This window comes from Acinonyx jubatus, chromosome B2 (genome assembly GCF_027475565.1).
Source record: "Acinonyx jubatus isolate Ajub_Pintada_27869175 chromosome B2, VMU_Ajub_asm_v1.0, whole genome shotgun sequence".
In the NCBI taxonomy this organism is placed as follows: Eukaryota; Metazoa; Chordata; class Mammalia; order Carnivora; family Felidae; genus Acinonyx; species Acinonyx jubatus.
In genome coordinates this window covers 104,967,933-104,974,438 of record NC_069385.1, presented here as the reverse complement: position 1 = coordinate 104,974,438, position 6,506 = coordinate 104,967,933, and positions in this window count along the sequence as shown.

Sequence of the window (6,506 nt, the reverse complement as noted above, 5' to 3'; positions counted from 1 at the left end):
GCAAATATCTTTTCCCATTCCGTTGGTTGCCTTTTAGTTTTGTTGATTGTTTCCTTTGCTGTGCAGAAGCTTTTTATCTTCATAAGGTCCCAGTAATTCATTTTTGCTTTTAATTCCCTTGCCTTTGGGGATGTGTCGAGTAAGAGATTGCTACGGCTGAGGTCAGAGAGGTCTTTTCCTGCTTTCTCCTCTAGGGTTTTGATGGTTTCCTGTCTCACATTCAGGTCCTTTATCCATTTTGAGTTTATTTTTGTGAATGGTGTGAGAAATGGTCTAGTTTCAACCTTCTGCATGTTGCTGTCCAGTTCTCCCAGCACCATTTGTTAAAGAGACTGTCTTTTTTCCATTGGATGTTCTTTCCTGCTTTGTCAAAGATGAGTTGGCCATACGTTTGTGGGTCTAGTTCTGGGGTTTCTATTCTATTCCATTGGTCTATGTGTCTGTTTTTGTGCCAATACCATGCTGTCTTGATGATGACAGCTTTGTAGTAGAGGCTAAAGTCTGGGATTGTGATGCCTCCTGCTTTGGTCTTCTTCTTCAAAATTACCTTGGCTATTCGGGGCCTTTTGTGGTTCCGTATGAATTTTAGGATTGCTTGTTCTAGTTTCGAGAAGAATGCTGGTGCAATTTTGATTGGGATTGCATTGAATGTGTAGATAGCTTTGGGTAGTATTGACATTTTGACAATATTTATTCTTCCAATCCATGAGCAGGGAATGTCTTTCCATTTCTTTATATCTTCTTCAATTACCTTCATAAGCTTTCTATAGTTTTCAGCATACAGATCTTTTACATCTTTGGTTAGATTTATTCCTAGGTATTTTATGCTTCTTGGTGCAATTGTGAATGGGATCAGTTTCTTTATTTGTCTTCCTGTTGCTTCATTGTTAGTGTATAAGAATGCAACTGATTTCTCTACATTGATTTTGTATCCTGCAACTTTGCTGAATTCATGTGTCAGTTCTAGCAGACTTTTGGTGGAGTCTATCGGATTTTCCATGTATAATATCATGTCATCTGCAAAAAGCGAAAACTTGACTTCATCTTTGCCAATTTGGATGCCTTTGATTTCCTTTTGTTGTCTGATTGCTGATGCTAGAACTTCCAACACTATGTTAAACAACAGCGGTGAGAGAGGGCATCCCTGTCGTGTTCCTGATCTCAGGGAAAAAGCTCTCAGTTTTTCCCCATTGAGGATGATGTTAGCTGTGGGCTTTTCATAAATGGCTTTTATGATCTTTAAGTATGTTCCTTCTATCCCGACTTTCTCAAGGGTTTTTATTAAGAAAGGGTGCTGGATTTTGTCAAAGGCCTTTTCTGCATCGATTGACAGGATCATATGGTTCTTCTCTTTTCTTTTATTAATATGATGTATCACGTTGATTGATTTGCGAATGTTGAACCAGCCCTGCATCCCAGGAATGAATCCCACTTGATCATGGTGAATAATTCTTTTTATATGCTGTTGAATTCGATTTGCTAGTATCTTATTGAGAATTTTTGCATCCATATTCATCAGGGATATTGGCCTGTAGTTCTCTTTTTTTACTGGGTCTCTGTCTGGTTTAGGAATCAAAGTAATACTGGCTTCATAGAATGAGTCTGGAAGTTTTCCTTTCCTTTCTATTTCTTGGAATAGCTTGAGAAGGATAGGTATTATCTCTGCTTTAAACGTCTGATAGAACTCCCCTGGGAAGCCATCTGGTCCTGAACTCTTATTTGTTGGGAGATTTTTGATAACCGATTCAATTCCTTCGCTGGTTATGGGTCTGTTCAAGCTTTCTATTTCCTCCTGATTGAGTTTTGGAAGCGTGTGGTTGTTTAGGAATTTGTCCATTTCTTCCAGGTTGTCCAATTTGTTGGCATATAATTTTTCATAGTATTCTTGATAATTGCTTGTATCTCTGAGGGATTGGTTGTAATCATTCCATTTTCATTCATGATTTTATCTATTTGGGTCATCTCCCTTTTCTTTTTGAGAAGCCTGGCTAGAGGTTTGTCAATTTTGTTTATTTTTTCAAAAAACCAACTCTTGGTTTCGTTGATCTGCTCTACAGTTTTTTTAGATTCTATATTGTTTATTTCTGCTCTGATCTGTATTATTTCTCTTCTTCTGCTGGGTTTAGGCTGCCTTTGCTGTTCTGCTTCTATTTCCTTTAGGTGTGCTGTTAGATTTTGTATTTGGGATTTTTCTTGTTTCTTGAGATAGGCCTGGATTGCAATGTATTTTCCTCTCAGGACTGCCTTCGCTGCGTCCCAAAGCATTTGGATTGTTGTATTTTCATTTTCGTTTGTTTCCATATATTTTTTAATTTCTTCTCTAATTGCCTGGTTGACCCACTCATTCTTTAGTAGGGTGTTCTTTAACCTCCATGCTTTTGGAGGTTTTCCAGACTTTTTCCTGTGGTTGATTTCAAGCTTCATGGCATTGTGGTCTGAAAGTATGCATGGTATAATTTCAATTCTTGTATACTTATGAAGGGCTGTTTTGTGACCCAGTATATGATCTATCTTGGAGAATGTTCCATGTGCACTCGAGAAGAAAGTATATTCTGTTGCTTTGGGATGCAGAGTTCTAAATATATCTGTCAAGTCCATCTGATCCAATGTGTCATTCAGGGCCCTTGTTTCTTTATTGACCGTGTGTCTAGATGTTCTATCCATTTCTGTAAGTGGGGTGTTAAAGTCCCCTGCAATTACCACATTCTTATCAATAAGGTTGCTTATGTTTGTGAGTAATTGTTTTATATATTTGGGGGCTCCAGTATTCGGTGCATAGACATTTATAATTGTTAGCTCTTCCTGATGGATAGACCCTGTAATTATTATATAATGCCCTTCTTCATCTCCTGTTACAGCCTTTAATTTAAAGTCTAGTTTGTCTGATATAAGTATGGCTACTCCAGCTTTCTTTTGGCTTCCAGTAGCATGATAAATAGTTCTCCATCCCCTCACTCTCAATCTAAAGGTGTCCTCAGATCTAAAATGAGTCTCTTGTAGACAGCAAATAGATGGGTCTTGTTTTTTTATCCATTCTGATACCCTATGTCTTTTGGTTGGCGCATTTAATCCATTTACATTCAGTGTTATTATAGAAAGATACGGGTTTAGAGTCATTGTGATGTCTGTATGTTTTATGCTGGTAGCGATGTCTCTGGTACTTTGTCTCACAGGATCCCCCTTAGGATCTCTTGTAGGGCTGGTTTAGTGGTGACGAATTCCTTCAGTTTTTGTTTGTTTGGGAAGACCTTTATCTTTCCTTCTATTCTAAATGACAGACTTGCTGGATAAAGGATTCTTGGCTGCATATTTTTTCTGTTTAATACGTTGAAGATCTTGTGCCAATCCTTTCTGGCCTGCCAAGTTTCAAAAGAGAGATCAGTCATGAGTCTTATAGGTCTCCCTTTATAAGTTAGGGCACGTTTACCCCTTGCTGCTTTCAGAATGTTCTCTTTATCCTTGTATTTTGCCAGTTTCACTATGATATGTCGTGCAGAAGATCGATTCAAGTTATGTCTGAAGGGAGTTCTCTGTGCCTCCTGGATTTCAATGCCTTTTTCCTTCCCCAGTTCAGGGAAGTTCTCAGCTATTATTTCTTCAAGTACACCTTCAGCACCTTTCCCTCTCTCTTCCTCCTCTGGGATACCAATTATGCGTATATTATTTCTTTTTAGTGTATCACTTAGTTCTCTAATTTTCCTCTCGTACTCCTGGATTTTTTTATCTCTCTTTTTCTCAGCTTCCTCTTTTTCCATAACTTTATCTTCTAGTTCACCTATTCTCTCCTCTGCCTCTTCAATCCGAGCCGTCGTCGTTTCCATTTTGTTTTGCATTTCGTTTAAAGCATTTTCCAGCTTCTCCTGACTGTTTCTGAGTCCCTTGATCTCTGTAGCAAGAGATTCTCTGCTGTCCTCTATACTGTTTTCAAGCCCAGCGATTAATTTTATGACTATTATTCTAAATTCACTTTCTGTTATATTATTTAAATCCTTTTTGATCAGTTCATTAGCTGTTGTTATTTCCTGGAGATTCTTCTGAGGGGAATTCTTCCGTTTGGTCATTTTGGATAGTCCCTGGAGTGGTGCGGACCTGCAGGGCACTTCCCCTGTGCTGTGGTGTATAACTGGAGTTGGTGGGCGGGGCCACAGTCAGACTGGTGTGTGCCTTCTCTTTCCCTCTCCTAGGGGCGGGATTCACTGTGGGGTGGCGTGGCCCGTCTGGGCTACTTGCACACTGCCAGGCTTGTGGTGCTGGGGATCTGGCGTATTAGCTGGGGTGGGTAGGCAAGGTGCACGGGGGCAGGAGGGGCAGGCTTAGCTCGCTTCTCCTTAGGTGATCCACTTCAGGAGGGGCCCTGTGGCAGCGGGAGGGAGTCAGACCCGCTGCCGGAGGGTGGCTCCGCAGAAGCACCTCGTTGGGTGTTTGCATGGAGCAAGCAAGTTCCCTGGCAGGAACTGGTTCCCTTTGGGATTTTGGCTGGGGGATGGGTGAGGGAGATGGCGCTGGCGAGCGCCTTTGTTCCCTGCCAAACTGAGCTCTGTCGTCCTGGGGCTCAGCAACTCTCCCTCCCTTTGTCCTCCAGCCTTCACGCTTTCCGAGCAGAGCTGTTAACTTATGACCTCCCAGATGCTAAGCAAGTCCCGCTTGCTGTTGGAACACACTCCGTCCGGCCCCTCCACTTTTGCAAGCCAGACTCGGGGCTCTGCTTGGCCGGCGGGCCGCCCCTCTGCCCTGGCTCCCTCCCGCCAGTCCGTGGAGCACGCACCGCCTCGCCGCCCTTCCTACCCTCTTCCGTGGGCCTCTCTCTGCGCTTGGCTCCGGAGACTCCGTTCTGCTAGTTTCTGGTGGTTTTCTGGGTTAGTTAGGCAGGTGTAGGTGGAATCTAAGTGATCAGCAGGATGCGCAGTGAGCCCAGCATCCTCCTAAGCCGCCATCTTCCGGTCCCATCAACTCCCAATTATTTTAACGTTAGTGCCTTGCTAGAGGGAAAAACAACCTTACCTTGACAATGGCTAGGCCTCCACGATCCAGGGATTCTTCTGCAGCACGTGAAAATCCTGCAGGGAACTTCCTTTGTCTTTACCTGTCCCAACTCCCAAGTATATACTCAATTGCTTCTCACAATCCCAGTGCAGCTCTTTCTGCCCAGGGGTCCTGTCCCTGTGCTTTAATAAAACCACCTTTTGGCACCGAAAAAGTCTCAAGCATTCTTTCTTGGCCATTGGCTCATGGACCCAAACTTCAAACCACATCAAAGGCACTCGAGACCCTGTGGGCTCGAGAAATAACCGTGGCCTTCCTACTTGTCTCATTTTGTCTGCCTGCCTGAACATGCAGGTTGTCAGTTCTTTCTTCTGGCTATCTTTGGGGGTGATTCTGGATCTTGGGAAGGTACTACTCTTTGCACCCTCTTTGGCAACCTGTCTTCCAGACAGTGGGTACTTATTTACTGAATACTGTCATATTCAAATACTGAAATATTTACTGTTTGTCTTGACTGAAAATCAACAAGAATTAAAAAAAAAAAAAAAGCTCTGTAGTCATTGGAAGCTGATATTCCGAGCCTGATAGAAATTTTTTTTAATGTTTATTTATTTTTGAGAGAGAGGGCAAGTGGGGGAGGGACAGAGGGAGAGAGAGGGAGACACAGAATCCAAAGCAGGCTCCAGGCTCCGAACTGTCAACACAGAGCCTGATGTGGGGCTTAAACCCACCAACCATGGGATCATGACCTGAACCGAAGTCCAACGGTTAACCGACTGAGCGCCACCCAGGAGCCCCAGTAGAAATTTTTAAAAGCCTTCTCCCCTAAATTAAAATTAGAACTATGTACCTAGAGGGAAAGAAAGAAATTGATTATAATGTAGTCAGATGAATAGATCAACTTATGGTATTATTTAAATTGCAACTCAATTCCTCAAAGGATTAAAAATGTCCTTGTCTTACAAATCTTGGCAAAAGTAGAGATACAATCCCAGAAATAATTCAAAGGCCTTCAACCTATACTTTTCACCAATCCCAAACCTCCCCCACTTGCCTCAAAAGTCTTGTAACCCCTCTGGGAACCCTTACCTAGATCATCCCCTCGTCCTAACACTGAAGAAAAAAAAAAAATACAAAAGGGAGAAAAGAGACCTTTTAAAAATACAGCATCCCTGCCCCAATTAGCCCACAGCTTCTATAAGGTTACTTGTCAAGGATAATACACAACCTAAGTGTCTTCTCCACAGATATTAGCAGGAAAAAAAAGCTTTAGCCATCTGAACAGGTAACGTTAACTTATTCTGTCTGCCAGAAAAATAGTTTGGATCCAACTGTTGTTTTATAAACAAACTAGTGAGTTCTGCATCATTGTCCCGGTCTCGTGGCTAAAAAGGTGACAAAATAGCTATAAGCTTTCTGCTTGTGTCTGTCTGTCTGTGGATGTGCGCTACTTTCTACCTCTGGATGGTATTGCCAAAATTAGCTTGTAAAAGAGCTCTGTTAATTAGCTTACAGAAAGTTAA